Source organism: Lactuca sativa, chromosome 2, assembly GCF_002870075.4.
Source record: "Lactuca sativa cultivar Salinas chromosome 2, Lsat_Salinas_v11, whole genome shotgun sequence".
In the NCBI taxonomy this organism is placed as follows: Eukaryota; Viridiplantae; Streptophyta; class Magnoliopsida; order Asterales; family Asteraceae; genus Lactuca; species Lactuca sativa.
The window spans coordinates 107,165,259-107,192,323 of NC_056624.2; positions in this window are offsets into that span (position 1 = coordinate 107,165,259).

The window sequence follows — 27,065 nt, forward strand, 5'->3', positions numbered from 1 at the left end:
ATATGGTCCATCCAATACTATACTTCCAACTACTCACAAGCTACCAATCCTAGGCGAACTTTGGATTGTCCTTTGAAAGTTGTTTAATTATCTTATTCAAAACCGATTCTTGCCCTTTTTCCCTCTCAATGCACTAGACATTTGGAAAATTTTAGAATGGTCAAATATTATAGCATTTGCAATCAATCCTATACCCGAAGCGTACGGGACATGATGCATAATGTCTTACATAAAGATTTGATACTTTATCAATCTTCTGCCATAATATTTTATGTGCTATGTTCTCAAAATTCGAACTATGAATAGGAATGCCGTAATCATAATCGAAATTTGTGAACACACTATGTTTCCTTGACTAAATTTATTAACATTTTACAACCTAAGCCTTTAAATTTTGAAATGAAGCATAATATTCTCTCCCTTAATTATAGCAAAACAACTTTTCAACTCTTGTTTTCTATAATTAATATTGCTAACTTGCAATAATTTCCATAATAATCATACAATCATAACATTTATGCTCCCACTATCATGTTGATTATTATAAACATAACACTTATGCTCCTACTAGCTTTGACATGTATTCAGAAACCAGCTTAACTTTCAGAAAAACAATACCTATTGAATTTCTTAAGTTCATGTTTCTAATACCTAATGCTTTGATAGTCCTTTATCTAAGCTTATACACCTTTCCCTTAGATATCTAATATGTGTGTCTAAACAATTCAAACTAATTGCCAAATCTCACAATTCGAATCATGGAAAGGGATACCGTAACCATAATCGAATTCGAGAATACAATTTTCACAATCACTATCTTTTTAAAATCTCTCTTAGTGAAAGCATTTCCTCACAGTCATTTTCATGAAGGAGGGAATCTTATGACACTTATATTTTAATGGTGTATGTGTTCCTATCCATGTGAATTTGTCAAAACTAAGGTTTCTGACAAATTCAAACTCATATGGACCGAACTTTCTTAATCTTGATTTCTTGCCTTATGGTAGCACAGCTGTCCACCATGTCTTCCAAGTAGTTAAGCAGCTCACCATTTCGTATCAATGTACTTTTCATTGATCAAGGTGCCTGCCTTTTATGCGTTCAAATGAGAACTCATAGAACTCACATGCATAATTAACTCAATTGGAATGGCACAGAAACAAAATCGTGTCAACACGATAGGTTGTAAACCTGAACTCGTGTGCTAGTGATGATCGATAAGGTTTATTTTGATTTGTTCTTGAAACCTTTCAAGACCATTAAGACTCCCACTGACTCCTTGACATATAAGATTCTCTTGTCAATAAACATTTCTTGACAAATATTCAAGAGTTAGTGTAGTTTTTATCAAAACACTTCGTAAATTGGTCCTAGTTTGTCTTTGTCTTATCCAAGACATCACAACTTCCCACATTTGATGAATGTTATAAACCTTTCTAATACTTGTCACTCAATATCACAATCTTAACTCTAAGACTTGTTTTGCAACGAAGTATGATTGACTTTCTGATTTAACCATTTCTTCAATTCTTGATTCCTCTTCTTAGACATACAATTGTACCAAGACTCACTTAGAGGATCGATTGAGATATGGTTCTTAATCATTAAGACCTATCATAAAGCATAAAAGGTACTCTCCCTTCTTCTTAGAATGGAGAAACTTTTATCTTTCTGCCTACTTGATTCTTCTTATTCATTCTGCTATTGATTTAAACTTTATTTTTTCAATCAATTCAGAATTACACTTAATCTTATAAGTATAATCATATTTACTAAACCTTTAGTAAATCATGACGAATATCTTTGTTACTCTTATGGTGGACTTGATCAACACGCAACTTGTGTACTCGATTTCCTAGTCCTTTCACTTGACACTTTGTCAATGAATTAGTCTAATTTCCAAATATGAAATTTCTCATTCATCATGCAACCAAGTTGCGTGATTCCAAATTTCTGTCCAACTGAAACTTGGGCGATGAGAAACTCTCCTTATTTGGTAAATTTTCGACATTTCCATAATTAAGAATCTAATCCATTATTGATAATAATAGAAACATTTAAACATCAATTTTTCATACACGGCATTGCAAGGATAAATAAATAATATAAAATCAAAATTTATTTTATTGCGGAAAAAAATTGTTGTTACAATGCAATTCATTGAAAAACTATGCTAATACATATTTCTTAGCAATCTAATTCTAACTCTAAGTAGTAGCTCAAGAATCTAATCTTCAAGTAATGCGATCGAAATCCATTTCTTCACCGTTAGATTCTGCTCACTTCTTCCCTTAAGCTTCCACTCTTTTCTTCGATCCTACAAAACATCAATTGTAATCTTATCACATTATGTATTAAGAATCTAGAATACAATCTTAAAAGAGTTAGTCCATGGATTTTACCTAAAGCAGAGCCATACGTTTTGACTCTCCCATCTCTTAGATCTCTTAGGTAAATAGGGCAGTTTTGTCTCCAATGCCCCTTCTCTTGGGAATAAAAGCAAATTGACTCTTTTGGAACAGGACATGGAACTAATTCAGACATTGCGTTTCTCTTATGTTCAAACTTTTCGATCATATCACGTCTTTCGTTGCTATTGTCTATATCCATAGAGGTCTTGAAGGCAGATTCACCAATCAACTTTGCTTTTCTATTGCGCCAAACCATTGCTGATTCAACAGCAATAAGCATATAAGTGAGATCTATAAGGGTCACGTCGCAGTCCATCATATAATACTCTCTTACGAACTCACTATATGAGTTAGGAAGTGACTGAAGAACCCAATCAACAACCATCTCCTCACAGACAACGGATCCCAACATTCTTAACCTGTCAATGTGTGACTTCATCCCTAGGACGTGTGCACACATCGACTTTCCTTCTTTATGTTTACTTGCCAAAAGGGCTTGAGTGAGCTTGAACTTTTCAAGCCTTCGAACTTGTGGGTTTGGGAGAATAATTGGAGGTGGTGGAGGAAGAGAAGCATGATCTCTTGTTCCTCGATCAAATCGTGGAATATCATTTTCATGCGGAATGCTTGTTCCATGGGATTTGGGAAGACCATAGTTGTCATACTTTGACATCTATAAAACGGGAGAAAACAAATTCAAGTTAGTTGATTGATTGAGTCCTTAGTAAATCAACCAAATGAGATACTAAGGCTAGGACCCAACACAATACGCTACAACCTAGAAAAGGGATGCCATAATCTAGTTGCAAAATATTTGAAGGTAAGTGAATGACGATTCACTAATTTCCACCATGAAAAACGAAAAAGAAATTTAAGTTTTAAATCTATGAAAACTCCTAGATCCTTTGAGATTCATTGAACATTTCAATGGCATGTTTAAATCTCGATATGCCCCTCTAGTTTGTGACTGGGATGCCGAGGATCACAAAGCGGGTGTGAATAACCATGCAAACTTACATGGTGCCCTCACATGTTACAGTCACCTATTCGATGTGCCGGTAAACCACACACGCTCCACCGAATTATGACAAACATTGAGTCACCCTTTGCTACCTTTGCTTAGAACCATTTAGTGTGCCGGTAAACCACACACGCTCCACTAACGTCTTCGCAAGGGCACAAAGTGTAATTTCCTGGAATTGCATCAATTCACTTTTGCTTAAGTAACTAGGATTGGGAATTTGTAAAACATTTAGTTACTTTTGTACTTCATCATACTTATAATGGAAGGTTTTTGTCCTATCCTACCCGTTCGGCTAACGACCCTCCACTAGTCAAGAGTGCGGTGGGTAAGAGTGGATACCCATTCAATCGCCATTTTATAGGCAATTTCCTTAAACACCCCTAATAGACCAGCTTCGTAAATGAGGCCTACTAACGGTAAGACTGACATTTACTCATACATATATATAATGTTAGACTTTTAATGTTATATATAGTATAGGGTGTATTTTACACTTTTAAAATACTAGAAGGTCAAATTTAACAATTATACTTTTAATTCAATTAAATTGTAAACCTAAACTTTTATGGATTTATTAAACCTCTTTTAATTATACACCTTAGTTAATTAATAAAACCATAAGGGTGTGATTTGAACTTTTCAAAACAATACTAGGGTTTTAGAATTTAACATTCCTAAATTAAACCTTTTAATCAACTTTTAAATTCCAAAACTTGAGGGAAAGTTTTGAAACATTTCAAAACATTTAGGTTTTGAATTTAAATATACATCAAAATTAAACTTTTAATCAAAATTTAAATTCCAAAACTTGAGGGCAAGTTTTGAAACCTTATCAAAACATTAGGGTTTCAACTATTTAAATTTCAAAAACTAAACTTTTGAGTTCAAATTTAAACTGTGAAACCTAAAGGGGAAAAATTGAAATTTTTCATAACACAAGGATCAAATAACAAATAATATAAATTAAACAATTAATTTCATCATTATCTATATTTGACCTAATTTTCAATTTCTTGCAAAATAAGTTACCTAATTAATACAAATAATCCAATCTTTATCAAATAAGGAAGTTATTATCTAATCAATTCGTAATTATCTTGTGTTTTGGCAAGGATATTCTTTAAGAAACAATAAAATTCGTATTTTATAGATTTAAAACGAATATGGTAATTATCCATAAGCAAAACAGCAACAAAATCCGAAATTTCCTCTGTCTGACGCTCCGACTCGCCGAGTCACACTTTGGAACTCTCCGAGTAGGGCTGACTCGCCGAGTCCAAGTAGTGACTCGCTGAGTCAGGTTGAACAGTAAGCCAGAATACGATTTTCAGCTACATAATGCATCAATACAATAGAAACCAATCAAGGCTCTGATACCACTGATGGGTTTTAGTCAAAAGAACATCCTATGTGCTCATACAAACCCTAATGCTTGGATCTAGGTTTCGCTATTATACATGCAATATATCCAAGACTATAAACCCTAGATCTAGCATATGATGATCAATATAACATATAATTAGGGTTTAGATCATACCTTGATTGTTATGTAGCAATAACAATCTCAAATCCTCCTTGTAATGACTTTAGAAAGCTTAGAGTCACAAATGTCACTCCTCTAGTGGTTCACAAACACCAAGAGCAAGAGGATGAAGAAGAGAAGAGAAGAGAAGGAGGCTGCCCAAAACGTGTGGAAACCCTAAGGATCTTATTCACCACGTTTTTGGGGCATAAGGACTCTATATATAGTGAGGGTATTAGGGTTATCTAACAAGGAAACCCTAATTTGGATGCTTAAGCCCTAAGCAACCCATGGACTCCTTTCCTTAAAGGCCTTGGATGATTTCCAATGGGTTTTCCCATAGAATTCGTCCAACCTTATAATATAAGGCAATCCATAGCCCAATTGCAATTATCTTATAATTACAATTCAAGTCCCTTAAGTTTAATTAATCTCTTTTAGCCGCAAACTTAATTCTTATTAATTCTTGACTAATATTAATTAAACAATATGATTTCTCCTTTAATATATTATTCTCATAATATATTAATAAATCATATTTAATCCTTTCTCTCCATAATTCATCCTATCAAGTTGCTTTGGTGAAGGCAACCCAAAAGGACCATGCACCATCGGGTCAAGTACATACCAAAATAGTTATGGACTTAGACACTAATCCAACAGAAAGGGGCCTATAATGCTAACTTTATGATTCCTTAGTTTATACATTAGGGATATATATATATATATATATATATATATATATATATTAATATATATTAATCGGGTCCGACAGATAGTAGGATGTGTGCTTTCCGCTTAATTTCCTATTCCTTGTTTGGTCGTGGGCTTAGAGCAGATGCACTCAGTCTACTATCTGATTGATCTTAGCTATATATATATATATATATATATATATATATATATATATATATATATATATATATATATATATATATATATATATATTTCATATACACCCGATAATCATAAGGAGTACCAGGTATATGTCAGGTCATAGTATACAAATTCAATAGACCATTCTTGTTCAAAAACATACTTTTCAGATAGAACATGTAGTAGATTAAACTAGAAACTTATCAGTACAGGGGTTTAATCAATTTTATTAAACCAATATAACATACAAGACCTTTCGTGGTTAATTCTATAATACCTTAGTTTATACATCGGGGTTATATATAATTAATATCTGATAGGTAGTTTGATGTGTGTTTTCCGCATGACTTCCTGTTCCTTGTTTGGTTGTGGGCTTAGGGCAGATTCACACAATTACCTATCCGTTCGATATAAGATTGTATATAGCTTGTATAAAGTAAGTGATTATAGATGGAACTATTATGGTTACCATTTTTACTAAAAGAAATAAGGGTTTTCTTAAAAAATGTTTTCATCAAATATAAAGGAACTATTGCGGTTAATGTCACACCCCAAAACCGTAGAACGGCGGAAACGTTCCGGGGTGGAGGACGTCATGTACAGTATCACAACAGTGTAAAGTGGTAAACAAGCAACAACATCATCCATTGCATTAAAAGTAAAGTTTTAATACATGTGTGTTCCTTCATTGTAGTAAGACAACAAAATATACAATCAAAATAAAAGACGAGTCTTGTATGTGCTCCGTCTTCTCAAAACCTGGCCATCGTACCTGTCTACTGGTGACCTGAGAATACAAGTTATTTTGAAAGCGAGTATCAGCCTAAAGCTGGTGAATTCATAAGTAATTAAGTGTCATTGTCTTGTTTTGGAAAGCTGTTATGAATGCCATGTGACTCTTTGAATGAAACAGTTGATATAAGTATGAAAACCCTAGAAAATCCCTTATTTCCTACTAGTATGAAATGTAGTCTTCTACCAAGACCTGAATGTTTTGCTATAAAAATGATAGTTTTTCCTTTCTTTTGACTATTACTAACAGTACTTAGTCTAACTCATCGTTTATGTGAATGTATCACAAAATAAAGTAATAGAAAAAACGTAAGCATGTAAGTGTTATCCTTTTATATTAGGATTAACACGACATCACGATTAGCGTAATGTATAACCTTTGAACATCCGTAGATTGTTCAATTTTCCTCTGTAGCTACAGTAGGTTTAAGGAAGGGTTAGTACCGTAAAGGTACTCCTAATATAAGTATTAACCGTAGGCATCTGTAGATGTTCATTTACATCTGTAGCGAACAGTAAGCTAAAGGAATGGTTAGTCCCGTAAAGGTACCCCTAGTAGAAGTAATAACCGTAGGCATCCGTAGATGTTCATCTACCACTGTTGCTAACAGGTGGGTTACGGAATGCTTAGTCCCGTCTAGATATCCCGTTGAACTGGGATAGGCAGGAAAATTTACACATAATGTACTAATAAATCATCCTAGTGAATCGAGGTACAAGTATCCATGTAAGTGTATACAGGTAAATGTATCTATGTAAAGGTATTCATGTAAGCGTATTCATGTAACATGTAATGTATAGTATAGACTCATGAATGAACTGACTCTGATGTAATTCCTTCTAATAGGAATAATGTTTTTTATCTTGTAACTATCCCTATAATAGTTAACTGGAAGGTAATTGGTTGTCCTAGCAGGTTTATACACCCTTGCTACACAAGAGTGTGGGAAACTGAATGAAGGATGAAAACTATAACATCAATACATATATAAGAACATAAGTGTATAGATATAGTTTTGTTCAAGAAGGTAAAAATGGTTTTGTAAGACATCTAAGAGTTTTGAACAATAATTAACAATGACTTGATGTCATTTTAATAAACATTTCAAAACAAATACATTTGCTACCAAGGTATTTTAAGATAGAAAACCATTTCATGCATCACATTTTGAAGTATGTGAAATCTACTGGATGAAAACACAGTTATAAAATACATATGAGTGATTTAATAACATACTGTTTTCTACTTGTATTCCCCCCCCCCATTAAAGCATTTAAAATCATTTAAAACAATGATTTAGGGGTATGAACTCACTTGCAGCGAGTGGATTGGATTGAAGTGTAGGATTCGGTGCTAGGTGACAAATGGGGACTTGTACACGCGCACGAGCCTAGTTATCATATAATGAACATATATATAACTACTTAGCCAATTTATAACTAATAAATTAAGTTGGGACACTCTAGAACATGAAAACACTTTGTTTCAAGTGTTAAAGATCACAAGGGTTGCATCCAAGTGTTTGTAGGGCAAAGCTAGAGTGTTTGGAGTTCAAGGGTAAACTACTTTGGAGTTTACGGTTTTAATGACCATTACCCAAGAAGTTTACTAAAGTAAACTCAAGGGTTTATGGTCATAAACTCTACACCTTATGACCATATGTTGTTTTGAGGTTTTACAAGTCCTTTGAAGCATTTCTACTTGGTGGTTAAGCCTTAGGAAGGGACTAGGGAAACAAAACACTCCTTTGAGGAGTTTACGGCCTCATGGTCTTTTCCCTTTAGGTTTACTACCTTAAACTCATGAGTTTACTACCTTAAACTCGTGAGTTTACTACTTTAAACCCATAAGTTTGGTATTTGGAGGTTTTCAAGTCCTTAGCTCAATCATGGCAATAGTCTAGGTTAGATTTAGACATAAGGAATAACCATTGGACTTTTATGAACCTTTTGGGATGTTTACGGTTTTGGGAGATCCCCAAACCGTAAACACTTGAAAATGTAATGTTTTGGTGCTTTTTGTGTGATAAACTCATCAAGGATGAATCTAGGCAAGTCCCAAAGGCATGGTGAAGCATCTAGGCACCCTAAGGCACCACTTTGCACCATATTTGGTGTTTACAGTTTTAGGAGCCTCCCAAAACCGTGAACACCTTGATCTTGGTGTTATTGGGACTTTTCTTTGATGTTAATATGTAATACAAGCTTATTAAGACTCAAGGATGGAAGTACCTACTATAAGGAAGCTTGAAATGAATTAAAAGTCCAAGAACACATAGTGTGTGTTCTTGGTGTTCTTGGTGTTTTTGGAAATCTAATGAAAACACAAAAACGGATGGATGAAAAGATGTACAATCACTAGATTAAGTGTTATACCAACTTGGAATGGCTAGAACACTTACAAGTTTGAGGATCTTGATTAAATTCTTGGATGATACTTGAGAGTGTTTTTGAGTTTACTGTTTTGGTAATTGGGGAGTAAACATAAACGACTAGTTTGGGGAGTAAACTCATGCTTATGCATGAGTTCACAGTTTTTGGATAATTTTCCGACCCAAAATAAAAGTTTGGCCGTGAACTTCTAAGACACGAGGTGTTTTCGGTTTAGAAATTTCGAGACCCGAGACGGCCCATCTGTTCACCCGTTCGTTTAAAGATTAATTATTAAAATAATCAAATGAACTTATTTTTCCCAAAAACAAGTAAAAGTGAACTTGAATTATAATATGAAGTGATTGACTTTTAGGGTTTGACCGAATGAAAATTCCGGGTTGTCACATCATCCCCCCGTTAAAGGGAATTTCGTCCCGAAATTAAAGTCTAAACAAATAAAGTAGTTACAAATAACTAAGGAAAAACATGAGGATATTTCAGCTTCATCTGATCCTCACGCTCCCAAGTGAATTCCGGTCCTCGCTTGGCGTTGCAGCGAACCTTCACAATGGGGATGTGACTTTGCACCGTCTGCTTGGCCTCACGGTTCATGATCTCTACCGGTTCTTCCACGAAGTTGAGGCTCTTGTTGATCTCGATCTCGTCGAGTGGGATTACAAGAGTCTCGCCGGACAAACAGTTTTTCAAGTTAGAGACGTGGAATGTAGAATGTACGTTACGAAGTTCATCGGGTAGATTGAGTTTGTAAGCTACAGGGCCGATTCTTGCGAGAATCTCGAAAGGCCCTATGTACCTTGGATTTAGCTTTCCACGCTTTCCGAAGCATATCAAGCCCTTCCAGGGTGAGACCTTCAATAGAACACGGTCACCCACCTGGAATTCCAACGGTTTCCTTCACTTGTCAGCGTAGCTTTTCTATCGGTCTCTAGAGGCTTTCAATCATTCACGAATTTGAACTATCTTCTCTGTCGTTTCCCGAATGATCTCTGGACCCGTGAGAGTGTTTTTGGGAACTCGTCCCTTAGCTAACTGGGTATCACCCACCTCAGCCCAGCACAGAGGGGATCTGCACTTTCGGCCATAGAGGGCCTCGAATGGAGCTGCCTTTATGCTCGTGTGATAACTATTGTTGTAGGAAAATTCAACAAGGGCTAAATGGGTATCCCAACCTTTCCCAAATTCAATCACACAGGCTCGCAACATATCTTCTAATGTTTGGATAGTTCTCTCACTTTGTCCGTTGGTCTGTGCATGGTAGGTTGTACTCATGTCCAGCCTAGTTCCTAGGGAACTTTGTAACGACTGCCAGAACCTCGAAGTGAATCTATAATCTCTATCCGAGATAATAGATAAGGGAACACCGTGCAGTCTTACAATCTCCCTAATGTAAGTTCTTGTAAATTTCTCCATCTTTTCTGTTTCTTTGATTGGCAAGAAGTGTGCAGACTTGGTCAGTCTATCGATGATGACCCATATGGAATCAAGTCCACCCGTGGTCTTGGGCAACTTGGTTATGAAGTTCATAGTGATCCGCTCCCACTTCCATTCTGGTATCTCCGGTTGCTGTAGAAGACCGGAGGGTTTCTGGTATTCAACCTTTACCTTCATGCAAGTAAGGCACTTACTTACGAAGGTAGCAATATCTGCTTTCATGTTAGGCCACCAGTATAACTTTTTGAGATCCAGATACATCTTATCTGATCCCGAGTGTACAGAATAACGAGTGTTGTGAGCCTCAGTCATGACCAATTCTCTGAAGCCACCGTGTTTCGGTGTCCATATCCGATCCATGAGGTATAAGGCTCTGCCACCCTTGACTTCCAAGTTCTTATCCATCCCTCTAAGGTATTCACCTGCCACATTTTCAGGTTTCAAAGCGTCGAGCTGAGCCTCCTTAATCTGCATGGACAATTGTGAATGGATAGTTAGAGTTAAAGATTTGACTCTACGACCAGCATATTCTTTCCGACTTAGGGCGTCTGCTACTACATTGGCTTTACCTAGATGATAACGAATTTCGCACTCGTAATCACTGAGTAGCTCGACCCACCGTCGTTGTCTCATGTTGAGCTCCTTCCGGTCGAAAATTTGCTGTAGACTCTTGTGGTCTGTAAAGATCGTGCTTTTGGTACCATACAGGTAGTGTTTCCAGATCTTCAGAGCAAACACAAGTGCTCCTAGCTCAAGATCATGGGTGGTGTAGTTAACCTCATGTGTCTTCAGATGTCTCGAGGCATAGGCTATGACTTTACCTCGCTGCATCAGAACACATCCGAGTCCTTGACTTGATGCCTCGCAATAGACAACGAAGTCTTCTATCCCTTCGGGAAGGGATAGTATTGGTGTGGTGCACAAGGCTCGTTTGAGCGTTTGGAACGCTCTTTCCTGTTTCTCTTCCCAGTCAAAGGCCACGCCTTTCTGGGTCAGGGTTGTAATAGGTTTCTCTATGCGGGAGAATTTCTGAATGAACCTGCGATAGTAGCCAGCGAGACCTAGAAATTGCCGAATTTCTGTAGGTGTCTTCGATGCTGACCATTTCTCAATGGCCTTGATTTTGGAAGGGTCCACGTGTATTCCTTCTTCGCTAACAACATGGCCCAAGAATTCGACTCGTCGGATCCAAAATTCGCACTTGGAAAACTTCGCATAGAGCTTCTCCGCTCGCAATGTTTCTAAGACTCTACGGAGATGTTGACTATGTTCCTCCTTACTTAGAGAGTAGATAAGTACGTCATTAATGAAAACAATGACGAACTGATCCAAGTAAGGACGACACACCCTCCCTATTCATCAGATCCATGAATACTGCGGGCGCGTTAGTTAATCCGAACGGCATCACCACAAACTTGTAGTGTCCATAACGAGTTCGGAAGGCTGTCTTGGGAACATCCTCCTCTAGCACTCGTAGTTGGTGATATCCGGATCGTAGATCTATCTTCGAGAAGTAGTTGGCTCCTTGAAGTTGATCAAATAAATCGTCAATGCGGGGCAAAGGATAACGATTTTTAATGGTAAGCTTGTTGTGTTCTCTATAGTCGATGCACATACGAAACGATCCATCTTTATTCTTGACGAACAAGATCGGTGCTCCCCATGGTGAGAAGCTTGGCCTAATGAATCCTTTCTTAAGAAGTTCGTTAAGCTGACTGCAAAGTTCCTGCATCTCGGCTGGTGCCAGATGACAAGGAGATTTGGCTACGGGAGTAGCTCCTGGCACTAAGTCGATTCTGAACTCGACTTGGCGTTGTGGTGGTAATCCGCGAAGTTCTTCTAGGAAGATGTCGGGAAAGTCGCGTACTTCTGGGATGTTCTGAATGTCTTTCATTTCTTGACTCGTATCGACGACGTGTGCGAGGAATGCATGATATTCCTTTCGCAAGGACTTCTGGGTTTGGATGCACGAAATGATGCGAAGGCTCGTACTAGGTTTGTCGCCATAGATAACTAAGGTTTCGTTGTTAGGAAGGTTAAGACGAACTGCTTTTTCAAAGCACATGATGTCGGCGCAAAGAAGACTAAACCAATCCATGCCGATGATAACGTCGAAACATTTAATTGGGACCGGCATGAGGTCTATCTTGAAAGTATGGCCATCTAAAGTTAAAGTACAACCTATGTATATGCAGTTAGTACTCTCCGTTTTCCCGTTAGCCATTTCTACCGTGACCGAATTATCTAATGCACATGGTTTTTGTTTAAGCAGGCGTGCAAATTTATGACTTACGAAACTTTTCTCCGCTCCACTGTCGAAAAGTATGCAGACATATGAGTTATCGAGGAGAAACGTACCAGTAACTATCGTAGGATCAGCTACCGCTTCCTCGTGGCCCAAGGCCATAACTCTTCCTACTCCTCCAACCATCCTCGCTTTAGGGTAGTTTCTCTTGTGGTGGCCTACTTCGCAACAACCATAGCAAGCTTGGCCCATACCGGCGTTAGGAACCTGGGCGGCCTGAGCTGTTGGAGTCTTGCAGAAACGGGTTGTATGCCCCTTCCTGTTGCAGTTAGAGCACTGCATCGCCTTGCAAGGGTCGTGGTGGTGGAAGCTGCATTTGTTGCACTTCGGGAGAGTTCCAACATAAGTTTTTGATGGTAAGGGGTTCGTAGGGACAAAGGGAGTTGCCGTGGCAACATTGATTGCAACAAGTTGTTGTCTCTTGGAGGATTCTTGCGAAGCCCCTCTCTTCCTCTTGTTCAACCCCTTCTTTTTGTTGTTGTCCTTTTGTGGTCCGGGTGCAGGGATTGTTGGGTTCTGAGGTTTCCTGTGATCTATGAGAGATTGTGCCAGCTCCTTGGCACTATCGAAAGTGGTAGGCTTGGAAGCTAACACACTTGACTGGATCTGGGGCGACAGTCCCCATATATATCTCTCTATCTTCTTGCTCTCGAGAGCAACCATATCAGGGCATAGGATTGCCAGATCACAGAACCTATTTGTGTAGGTTGATATGTCGGATCCAACCATTTGTAGACCCCAGAATTCCTGCTCGAGTTTTTGTGTTTCACCTTGAGGGCAGTACTCTCTCATCAGCATGTCCTTCAAGTCTTCCCAGCAGATGGAATATGCCACCACTATAGTCAGATACTTAACATGGCCGTTCCACCATGTTAGTGCTCTGTCAGAGAAGGTACAAGCCGCAAACTTGACCTTGTTGCCCTCCTGGCAAGCATAGATTTCAAAGACTGATTCCATCTTTTCAATCCATTGTCTTAACACCATAACCCCACCAGTTCCATTGAAGCTTCGGAGTTTGGCGTTCGTGAATTCCTTGTAGGTGCATTCCCGGGGATGTCCATGGCTTTCGCCGTGGTTTGAGGGAGGTGCACCTGTTCCCGATCCACTAGGGACAGGAGCATTGATGGCTGACATAGCAGTTGCCACTGCTGCTATAAAGGCTGCCTGGAACATAGTGGCATCGAAAGGAGAAGGTGATTGAGGAGGTTGAGGTGGTGGTATCGGTGTTTCGTTATTTGAGTTAAGCCTGGGATTCCTGGGTGGCGGTATCTTTAACTATACGTTTAAAAGATGATGACATGGATAAGAATAAATGAATAATGAGTGTGTCTCATGGACTAACTCTCCATAGTCCAGCAACAAAATGAATAGTATAGCTAAATGAAGATGATAGCATTGGATAATAATTTCCTTATGATTAGATACCTGTCAATAATACTGGGATTACAGATGTAACAAGTTTGGGAAAAATGGCCTAGAAGTAGGCCTTAGATCAACCAAGATAGGAACATTTTGACAGAACTATGACTAGATCAAGACCTAACAGGTCTAAGATTTACATAGATAGGAAATTAGACCAAAGGTTTTACATAAACTAGGTTATATCCAAAAGATGAGTCGTCGAGATTCTATCGGCGACGAGAACTGCTAGCATGAGTTCTTGATCCCGACAGTAGACGTTCCATGTCCCTCATACGCCTGTCAGTTCTCACTTGCTGAGCTCGAAGTTCCCTAACTTTAGCTTGAGTTTCAGCAAGTTCCCTCTGCAGAGCTGCATTGCGGACCAGAGTCTTTTCATGAGCAGACTCTAGTTGGCGAATGCAGACGGTGTTAACGCCAGAGTTGGCATCAATCTCCAAGACTCGATTGATAGTTGATTGACCCAGTATCTTGTTCCTAGAAATCCTACGAACCATGATGGGTAGGACCCTGTCAGCAGAACCTCCCTCAGTGAGGTTGTAGAAACTTCTGTCTCCGTTGTAGGGAATGGGTTGACCCTATTCCTGACTCCATCTATTCAAGTTAGTGGCCCACAGAGGTGTGGATCCTTGAAATGCGGGACGGGGGTTCAGGTTTGGATCTTGAGCAGCTGGGGGTAGGTTGTTGACTTCAGGCTCCGAGTCAGAACTATCAGAAAACCCTCAGCATGGTGATCATCCAAAGGGATTGGGTGATCATCTTCTGGTTCTTCCTCTAGCCATCCAACGTTGCCTTGGTTTGGGAAATATGGATCGCCATGGTGAAATCCATCCATTAAAATCTACGCAAGAAAAGGGATATAAGAAATAGCTAAATAGACGAACTAACTAAGATAATTACAGTAAGACTAAATACTCCTATCGTATTACTTTATGGTTGTGTTGGTAAGTTGTTACACTTGTTGCCACATCACAACCATTATTGGGCATATGCTAATCACTCCTTGGACCAGCATAGTTGATCAGGCTATGCCATTCCCAAGACTGACCATATATCCCCAGGCTTACTTGTGATATTCAACAATCGTAATACTTTGGTTCTTGTCATTGTGACACTGATTTTAATATGAATGCAGGCACGTATACTTACTTAAATATTTTACTATTTAGAAGTATATACTCTTAGACAGAGTGTTTTAATCCCAATGTATTTATAGTTAATATATCATTTATGGGTTGATATACTATATTCACTATAAACAATGCTCTGATACCAATCTGTCACACCCCAAAACCGTAGAACGGCGGAAATATTTCGGGGTGGAGGACGTCATGTACAGTATCACAACAGTGTAAAGTAGTAAACAAGCAACAACATCATCCATTGCATTAAAAGTAAAGTTTTAATACATGTGTGTTCTTTCATTGTAGTAAGACACCAAAATATACAATCAAAATAAAAGACGAGTCTTGTCTGTGCTCCGTCTTCTCAAAACCTGGCCATCGTACCTGTCTATTGGTGACCTGAGAATACAAGTTATTTTGAAAGCGAGTATCAGCCTAAAGCTGGTGAATTCATAAGTAATTAAGTGTCATTGTCTTGTTTTGGAAAGCTGTTATGAATGCCATGTGACTCTTTAAATGAAATAGTTGATATAAGTATGAAAATCCTAGAAAATCCCTTATTTCCTACTAGTATGAGATGTAGTCTTCTACCAAGACCCGAATGTTTTGCTATAAAAATGATAGTTTTTCCTTTCTTTTGACTATTACTAACAGTACTTAGTCTAACTCATCGTTTATGTGAATGTATCACAAAATAAAGTAATAGGAAAAATGTAGGCATGTAAGTGTTATCCTTTTGTATTAGGATTAACACGACATCATGATTAGCGAAATGTATAACCTTTGAACATCCGTAGATTGTTCAATTTTCCTCTGTAGCTACAGCAAGTTTAAGGAAAGGTTAGTCCCGTAAAGGTACTCCTAATATAAGTATTAATCGTAGGCATCCGTAGATGTTCATTTACCTCTGTAGCGAACAGTAGGCTAAAGGAATGGTTAGACCCGTAAAGGTACCCCTAACATAAGTAATAACCGTAGGCATCCGTATATGTTCATCTACCACTGTTGCTAACAGGTGGGTTCCGGAATGGTTAGTCCCGTCTGGATATCCCGTTGAACTAGGATAGGCAGGACAATTTACACATAATGTACTAATAAATCATCCTAGTGAATCGAGGTACAAGTATCCATGTAAGTGTATACAAGTAAATGTATCTATGTAAAGGTATGCATGTAAGGTATTCATGTAAGCATATTCATGTAAGCGTATTCATGTAACATGTAATGTATAGTATAAACTCATGAATGAACTGACTCTGATGTAATTCCTTGTAATAGAAATAATGTTTTGTATCTTCTAACTATCCCTATAATAGTTAACTGGAAGGTAATTGGTTGTCCAAGCAGGTTTATACACCCTTGCTACACAAGAGTGTGGGAAACTAAATGAAGGATGAAAACTATAACATCAATACATATATAAGAACATAAGTGTATAGATATAGTTTTGTTCAAGAAGGTAAAAATGGTTTTGTAAGACATCTAAGAGTTTTGAACAATAATTAACAATGACTTGATGACATTTTAATATACATTTCAAAACAAATACATTTGCTACCAAGGTATTTTAAGATAGAAAACCATTTCATGCATCGCATTTTCTACTTGTATTCCCCCCCCCCCCATTAAAGCATTTAAAATCATTTAAAATATTGATTAAGGGGCATGAACTCACTTGCAGCGAGTGGATTGGATTGAAGTGTCGGATACGGTGCTAGGTGACAAATGGGGACTTGTACACGCGCACGAGCCTAGTTATCATATAATGAACATATATATAACTAACTAGCCAATTTATAACTAATAAATTATTTTGGTACACTCTAGAACATGAAAACACATTGTTTCAAGTGTTAAAGATCACAAGGGTTGCATCCAACTATTTGTAGGGCAAAGGTAGAGTGTTTGGAGTTCAAGGGTAAACTCCTTTGGAGTTTACGGATTTAATGACCATTACCCAAGGAGTTTACGGCAGTAAACTCAAGTGTTTATGGTCGTAAACTCTACACCTTATGACCATATGTTGTTTTGAGGTTTTACAAGTCCTTTGAAGCATTTCTACTTGGTGCTTAGGCCTTAGGAAGGGACTAGGGATACAAAACACTCCTTTGAGGAGTTTACTGTTGGATATAGTGTCTAAGTCCATAACTATATTTGGTATGTACTTGACCAGACCCGACATGGACCATTTGGGTTGCACTTCACCCGAACAATTTATGGATAATCTTTTGAGAATAGTACAAGTTATGATTAATTAATATATTATAAGTTCTAATATATTAATATAAGATCATATTATTTAATTAGTATTGATCTATAACTAATCTAGGATTAATTTTGAGATCAAAGAAATTACTAATTAAATATGGGCTTCTATATTTATATAGTGTGGCCTAATGCTTATTTAGAATGGGCTAGGCTTGCATGGAATGTCCATGGATACTCCATGGAGCTTTAACCCATGGATCTCATGGAAATGAAGAGACATGGGTATTAGGGTTTACATGGATGTAACCCTAATCCACCACACTATATAAAGGAGGCTTTGGTTCTTGAAATCAGACCAGTTGAGGTGAGTAAAGCAAGAGGGCCGATTTCAAGATAGTAGTGACTATTCTCTCAAAGTTCCAAGTTTGTGGTGATTTGTGATTTCCATTTAAGGCATCCACACTATTGGTGCTAGGCTCTAAAACTCCAAGGAATCAACTACAACTACAAGGTAAGTATTTCTACTAGCTTTATTTGATTCAAGTTCCCCATGCCATGCTAGTTAGGATATGAACCTTGGAAAAATAATTATTTGCATGTATCTTAGACAAACATAGACCCAAGGTTTATTAGGGTTGCATGTACACTTAGGAAGTGTTAGAATGCTCAAAACCCATCAGTGGTATCAGAGCCTAGGCTTGTTTGTTTGATACTTGATGCAAAATATTGGAAAAAGTCGAAAAACTTGTTTTCTGCCTGATGAACTCGCCGAGTCCATGGAGGGACTCGCCGAGTTCATGTGTATCTTCATCCTACTCGGCGAGTAGGTTCGTGCACTCGGCGAGTAGGAGCCTCAGAATGCAAATTTTCGACTTTAGTTGCTGGAAATGGACTAGAAACATTACCCTAAACTGTTTTGGTACTTGAAAACCTGTTTTAGATGGTGTAATGTCTTTGCTAATCCATTTACAACAACAAGTTATCAAAATTACAAAGTTTTAAATGTAATTTTTGATTCATGAAAGTGTTCATATTCATGTTCTTGATCTTATGATGTTTAGATGATCATAAGAATTATTTGTAACCTATGTGGTAGATTAATTCATGATCATTATGTGTTTTAATGGAGTCCATAACTTGTCCTCAAGTTATGGAAAACCAAAAGTCACTTAGTTTAAAAACCATTAAAAGAACACATGGGTTATAAAAATGAAGAGTCTTCATTTTTAATACTCTAATAAATTCATAAGTTACAAGAAATGAAAAGTTTTGAAAGTTTACAAAACTTGCCCTCAAGTTTTGGAACAAGTAAAGTCTTGATTAAAACTTTAGTTCCAACCCCTTAGAATTTTAAAAGTTAAAATTCAACCCTTATACTTATAATATTATAAGTTAATAATAATATATATATGTATAAGATTAAAGTCGTCTTATCGCTAGTACGCCTCATTCACGAAGCCGGTCTATAAGGTGGGTATATGGTTGTTGCCTATAAAATGGCAACTTAATGGGTGTCCACTCTCACCCACCGCTTGCTTGACTGGTGGAGGGTCGTTAGCCGAACGGGTAAGACAAGGACTTATAAATTCTCATTAAAAGTATGATGAATATTATAAAGTAACTAAATGTTTTATTAAATTCCCAATCTTAGTTACTTTAGGAAAATGTGAATAAGGTGCTAATCCATGAAATTACACTTTACACTTTGTCTAAGTCGTTAGTGGAGCGTGTTTGGTTAACCAGCACACTAACTTGGACTTAACAAGGTAGGTAATGGGTGACTTAATATTTATCATAGTATCGATGAAGCGTGTGTGGTTAACCGGCACATCGATTGAGGGGTAATTTATTAAGGGTATCAAGTAATTTGCATGGTTACTTCACACCTCGTTTTGTGATCCTCGGCATCCCAGTCACAAAACTTGGAGGGCACACTCGAGATTGAAACATGCCTTTGAAAAGTTCATTGAATCTCAAAAGAATCTAGGAGTTTCTAAAAAAAACAAATTAAATGTTTTTAATATTTCGACTTTGGTCGAAATTGGTGAATCGTCATTCACCTACCTTTCAAATATGTTATTACTTAGATTACGACATACCTCTTCTAAATATAATATATTGTATTCCCCCCCCCCATTAAAGCATTTAAAATCATTTAAAACATTGATTAAGGGGTATGAACTCACTTGCAGCGAGTTGATTGGATTGAAGTGTCGGATACGGTGCTAGGTGACAAATGGGGACTTGTACACGTGCACGAGCCTAGTTATCATATAATGAACATATATATAACTAATTAGCCAATTTATAACTAATAAATTATGTTGGTACACTCTAGAACATGAAAACACTTTGTTTCAAGTGTTAAAGATCACAAGGGTTGCATCCAACTCTTTGTAGGGCAAAGCTAGAGTGTTTGGAGTTCAAGGGTAAACTCCTTTGGAGTTTACGGATTTAATGACCATTACCCAAGGAGTTTACGGCAGTAAAATCAAGGGTTTATGGTCGTAAACTCTACACCTTATGACCATATGTTGTTTTGAGGTTTTACAAGTCCTTTGAAGCATTTCTACTTGGTGGTTAGGGCTTCGGAAAGGACTAGGGAAACAAAACACTCCTTTGAGCAGTTTACTGTTGGATATAATGTCTAAGTCCATAACTATATTTGGTATGTACTTGACCAGACCCGACATGGACCATTTGGGTTGCACTTCACCCGAACAATTTATGGATAATCTTTTGAGAATAGTACAAGTTATGATTAATTAATATATTATAAGTTCTAATATATTAATATAAGATCATATTATTTAATTAGTATTGATCTATAATTAATCTAGGATTAATTTAGAGATCAAAGATATTTCTAATTAAATATGGGCTTCTATATTTATATAGTGTGGGCTAATGCTTATTTGGAATGGGCTAGGCTTGCATGGAAAGTCCATGGATACTCCATGGAGCTTTAACCCATGGATCTCATGGAAATGAAGAGAAATGGGTATTAGGGTTTACATGGATGTAACCCTAATCCACCACATTATATAAAAGGAGGCTTTGGTTCTTGAAATCATACTAGTTGAGGTGAGTAAAGCAAGAGGGCCGATTTCAAGATAGTAGTGACTATTCTCTCAAAGTTCCAAGTTTGTGGTGATTTGTGATTTCCATTTAAGGCATCCACACTATTGGTGCTAGGCTCTAAAACTCCAAAGAATCAACTACAACTACAAGGTAAGTATTTCTACTAGCTTTATTTGATTCAAGTTCCCCATGCCATGCTAGTTAGGATATGAACCTTGGAAAAATAATTATTTGCATGTATCTTAGACAAACATAGATCCAAGGTTTATTAGGGTTGCATGTACACTTAGGAAGTGTTAGAATGCTCAAAACCCAACAGTGGTATCAGAGCCTAGGCTTGTTTGTTTGATACTTGATGCAAAATATTGGAAAAAGTCGAAAAACTTGTTTTCTGCCTGATGAACTCGCCGAGTCCATGGGGGGACTCGCCGAGTTCATGTGTATCTTCATCCTACTCGGCGAGTAGGTTCGTGCACTCGGCGAGTAGGAGCCTCAGAATGCAAATTTTCGACTTTAGTTGCTGGAAATGGACTAGAAACATTACCCTAAACTGTTTTGGTACTTGAAAACCTGTTTTAGATGGTGTAATGTCTTTTCTAATCCATTTACAACAACAAGTTATCAAAATTACAAAGTTTTAAATGTAATTTTTGATTCATGAAAGTGTTCATATTCATGTTCTTGATCTTATGATGTTTAGATGATCATAAGAATTATTTGTAACCTATGTGGTAGATTAATTCATGATCATTATGTGTTTTAATGGAGTCCATAACTTGTCCTCAAGTTATGGAAAACCAAAAGTCACTTAGTTTAAAAACCATTAGAAGAACACATGGGTTATAAAAATGAAGAGTCTTCATTTTTAATACTCTAATAAACTCATAAGTTACAAGAAATGAAAAGTTTTGAAAGTTTACAAATCTTGCCCTCAAGTTTTGGAATAGGTAAAGTCTTGATTAAAACTTTAGTTCCAACCCCTTAGAATTTTAAAAGTTAAAATTCAACCCTTATACTTATAATATTATAAGTTAATAATATATATATATATATATATATATATATATATATATATATATATATATATATATATATATATATATATATATATATATATATATATATGTATAAGATTAAAGTCGTCTTATCGCTAGTACGCCTCATTCACGAAGTCGGTCTATAAGGTGTGTATATGGTTGTTGCCTATAAAATGGCAACTTAATGGGTGTCCACTCTCACCCACCGCTTGCTAGACTGGTGGAGGGTCGTTAGCCGAACGGGTAAGACAAGGACTTATAAATTCTCATTAAAAGTATGATGAATATTATAAAGTAACTAAATGTTTTATTAAATTCCCAATCTTAGTTACTTTAGGAAAATGTGAATAAGGTGCTAATCCATGAAATTACAGCTTACACTTTGTCTAAGTCGTTAGTGGAGCGTGTGTGGTTAATTGGCACACTAACTTGGACTTAACAAGGTAGGTAAAGGGTGACTTAATATTTATCATAGTATCGATGGAGTGTGTGTGGTTATTCGGCACATCGATTGAGAGGTAATTTATTAAGGGTATCAAGTAATTTGCATGGTTACTTCACACCTCGTTTTGTGATCCTCGGCATCCCAGTCATAAAACTTGGAGGGCACACTCGAGATTGAAACATGCCTTTGAAAAGTTCATTGAATCTCAAAAGAATCTAGGAGTTTCTAAAAAAAACCAAATTAAATATTTTTAATATTTCGACTTTGGTGGAAATTGGTGAATCGTCATTCACCTACCTTTCAAATATGTTATTACTTAGATTACGACATACCTCTTCTAAGTATAATATATTGCGATTGGGTCCTAGCCTTAATACTACATTTGGGTGTTTTATTAAGGAGTATCTCTATATCTAAACTAATCCTTTCTTTCTTCTCTTATCAAATGTCTGCAAACAACGCTGCTTCTGGCTCTAATCCTAGTGGCTCCTTTTCTCTTATGAACTTGTGTGGGAAAGTAACTTTTGATGATCCAACTTTAATGAATGGATCAGAAACCTCAGAATGATTACTCGCTACGAGGACAAGAAATATGTCCTCGATAAGGAGCTTAAGGAGATTGATGAGACAGTTGCTACTCCTCAAGAGATCGTTGAGTTTAGGGCACATGAAAGGGATGCCACCAATGTGGCATGCATCATGATGGCCACTATGACCGCAAATCTCCAAAAATCCTATGAATATTTCTACCCGTATGAGATGCACCAAGACTTGATGGAAAGATACCATCAAAGTGCTTGTCAAGAGAGGTATGAAATCATCTCCTCCATGATAACAACTTGCATGAAGGATGGTGAACCCATCACGGGCCACATGCAGAAAATGCAAACATTTATGGACCGTTTGCTGAAGCTTAATGTGAACTTCCCCGAGGAGCTTGCAATAGATATCATTTTGCACTCCTTACCTTCATGTTATGGTCAATTCCACATGACATACCACATGAACAAGGAAGAGGTCACACTCAGAAAACTTCAAGGACTCTTAAAGACCACGGAAAATGGTCTTAAGGGTAAGGCGATTGTTACTCCTACTCCTACCAACACCGCCCCTGTCTTGGCAATCGGGAAAGGACGAGGGAAGAAGAGAAAGAGTTTTTCGAAGGGTACCAAGGTTAGGACCCTTGATGGCTCTTCTTCAAGTGGAACCAAGAAAGGTTTCATCACTCCTTCTTCTGACCCAAAAGAGGCTGAATGCTTCTATTGCCATGAAAAGGCACATTAGAAGCGGAACTGCCCAAAGTACCAGCAAGATGTGAAGGATGGGAAAGTTAAACCCAACCATGCAGGTATTTACACTATCATTTCTAATAACTCACCCAATTCTAACTCTTAAGTCCTTGATACCGGTTGTGGTATTCATATTTGTTGTGACTTGCAGGGACTAAGAAGAAGTGAGAATGTGGAGCAAGGAAGGGTAAACTTAATCATGGGGAATAGGAAAGTTACACCTGTCACCAAGATTGGAGTTTATACTTTGTCGCTAAGTAGTGGGTTAAATTTAGATTTGAATAAATGTTGTTACTCGCCAGAAATGGCACGGAATATTATTTCCTTTCATGCATTGTATAAACAAGGGTTTACCTTTTCATTTAATAATGAAGTTGGTTCTATTGATGCTTTCTTTAATAATGTTCTTTATTTTAAAGCATTACCTTGTGATGGTGTGTATGAAGCTGTGTCTGTTGTAGATATCTTAGGAAATAATGTGATGTGTATTGATTCTATTAATAATAATAACTTTGATAAAGCATCATTAAGGCATTGTCGTCTTGGACATATAAGGAAGAAACGCATAGGCCAACTCCAAAAGGATGGAGTCTTGGAGTCGTTTGACCTAAAGTCAGATGATAGTTGCGAGTCATGCTTACTTGGAAAAATGACAAAGTCACCCTACATAGGCTCTTGTGAGAGGGGTGAAGGTTTGTTGGACCTTGTACACATGGATGTGTGTGGACCATTCAAACATGCCACAAGGGATGCTAATCGTTATTATTTGACTTTTACTGATGATTACAGTAGATATGGATATGTTTACTTAATCAAGCATAAGTTAGAGACTTTCGAAAGGTTTAAGGAACTTAAACAGGAAGTTGAGAATCAATTGGGTAGGAACATTAAGATGCTTCGATCCGATCGAGGTGGTGAGTATCTTAGTTCAGATTTCCTCGACTATCTTAGGGAATGTGGGATTGTCTCACAATTGATACCTCCCAGGACACCACAGTTGAATGGTGTAGCTGAGAGGCGTAATCGAACCTAGTTGGATATGGTTCGTTCCATGATGAGTCGAGCTTCGCTACCAATCTCATTTTGGGGGTATGCCTTAGAAACTGCCGCCCATATCCTTAATCTAGTCCCAACAAAGAAAGTTGCCAAAACTCCTCACGAGATGTGGACTGGTAAAGTACCCAAACTAGACCACATCAAGATTTGGGGCTGCGAGGCTTTTGTATGAAAATCAAGTTTGCAACTTGGTTGACCATGTACCTGATCGTAAGGTAGTTGTGTGCAAATGTATCTTCAAGAAGAAGACCGACATGGATGGTAATGTATACACTTATAAGGCACGACTGGTTGCAAAGGGTTATTCTCAAACTCCGGGAGTTGATTATGATGAAACCTTTTCACCAGTGGCCAAGATAAAGTCTATTAGGGTTCTGTTAGTCATTGCTGCATTTCATGACTATGAAATATGGCAAATGGATGTCAAAACCGCTTTCCTTAATGGAAAGTTGGCTAAAGATGTTTACATGGTTCATCCAGAGGGTTTTGTCAGTACAGAGTACCCCAATAGAGTGTCTAAACTCGAGAAATCCATTTATCGATTGAAACAGGCACCTCGCAGATGGAATCTTTGCTTCGATGAAAATATCAAGGAATTTGGCTTTTCAAGGAGTGAAGATGAATCTTGTGTCTATATCAAGGCTAGTGGGAGCATAGTCAGCTTTTTGGTACTGTATGTGGATGACATATTACTCATAGGAAATGACATCCCAACCCTGCAGGAAGTAAAGTCATGGCTTGGGAAGTGTTTCGCTATGAAGGACCTTGGTGAAGCTGCCTATATCCTAGGGATAAGGATTTTGCGAAACAGGAGTAAAAGACTAATTGGACTTAGTCAAAGCACCTATGTGGACAAAGTGTTGAAAAGATTCAACATGCATAACTCCAAGAAAGGTGAGTTACCCATTCAGAGTAATGCCAGATTGAGTAAGACACAAAGCCCTAGTACTGAGGCTGAGATAGTAGAAATGAGTCGACTACCTTATGCTTCAGCTGTAGGATCGATCATGTATGCTACGACGTGTACTCGACCTGATGTAGCCTTTGCTTTGAGCATGGTTAGCAGGTATCAGGGGAACCCTGGCAAGGCACACTGGACTGCGGTAAAGAATATCCTCAAGTACCTGCGAAGGACTAAGGACTGGGTCCTTACCCTCGGTGGGAGTGATGACTTGAGAGTTGTAGGGTATAGTGATGCTAGCTTCCAGACTGAGGGATAATTTCCGCTCTCAGTCGGGCTGGGTCTTTACCTTAAAAGGAAGAGCAATCACTTGGAAGAGTTCCAAGCAGGAGACAGTGGCTGATTCCACTTGTGAATAAGAGTATATAGCAGAGAGTGAGGCAGCAAAGGAAGCAATATGGCTAAAGAACTTCATCGGAGACATTGGAGTTGTACCAGCTATAAAGGAGCCAATGGAGATTTTCTGTGACAGCAATAGTGCGGTTGCCTTAGCCAAGGAACCAAGGGATCACGGGAGATCCAGTCACATCGACTGAAAATATCGTTTTATCAGACTTCGAATAGAAGAAGGAATCCTCGTGGCAAAGAGGGTATCATCGGATGAGAACCCAGCAGATCCCCTCACGAAGGGACTGAGTAGGGTTAAGCATCTCCAGCATGCTCGGAGCATAGGGCTGAAGGATGATATAAGTTTTAGTAGTTAGATAAATTATGAAATTTGTAAAGTGTAATTGACATTAGATGATGAATAAAAGGTGTTTTATTTATGAGTAAAGTGTTGCTATCTCTTGTCGATCGTTTACTATATTTCGTTTGCATGTTTTGACTTCCAGAATAATTATGCTTGGTATATCATATTATTCAAACCTCCACAGTCGGTCATATGTCGGAAGTAGGTATGAATCAAGACTGTCATGATTGGTTGCAGAGGTCTAAGGTGTTGGACATGGCTACAACAATCATGAGTGCTCATAAGTTCTGAGCATTGGACTCAACCCACGCTCACTGGAATCACTTCATGGAATTTATCTCAAGTGATTGTGAGACGGTAATATCATATAAGTCTTCAAACCTAGAGATATGATTTGTTACTTACAAGTTGGTTATGCATTGATTATACGAAAACGCATTGGTAACTCGATGTTATAAAACGTGATTTTGTGTATAATTCAATGAGTGGTAGAACAAACATATGAGTCGAAGTTTATATGTTCCTTTTAGGATTAGAAGCGATATCTGGGCCCCTCAATGATTTTGTTTTCACCTATGTACCGGGCCCGGTCAGAACTAAATTGATGTGTTCAGTTAAGTTCTATGTCAAACAAATCGGAAATCGGGAAACAAATGCTGGACAATAAGTAAGACCATGTTCCATGTATTTGTCCAGTTGATATCTAGAACAGAGGATTATATGATCACTTATCTTAAATGGCGCGTTCTAGTTCAACAGATTTTAAAGATCTACGATTGCTGATCGGTTCCTGAAGTCATACTTGCAACTACAGTTATTAGACTTATCCAAGTGGGAGACTATTGGATATAGTGTCTAAGTCCATAACTATATTTGGTATGTACTTGACCCGACACGGCATGGTCCATTTGGGTTGCACTTCACCCGAATAATTCATGGATAATCTTTTGAGAATAGTACAAGTTATGATTTATTAATATTATAAGTTCTAATATATTA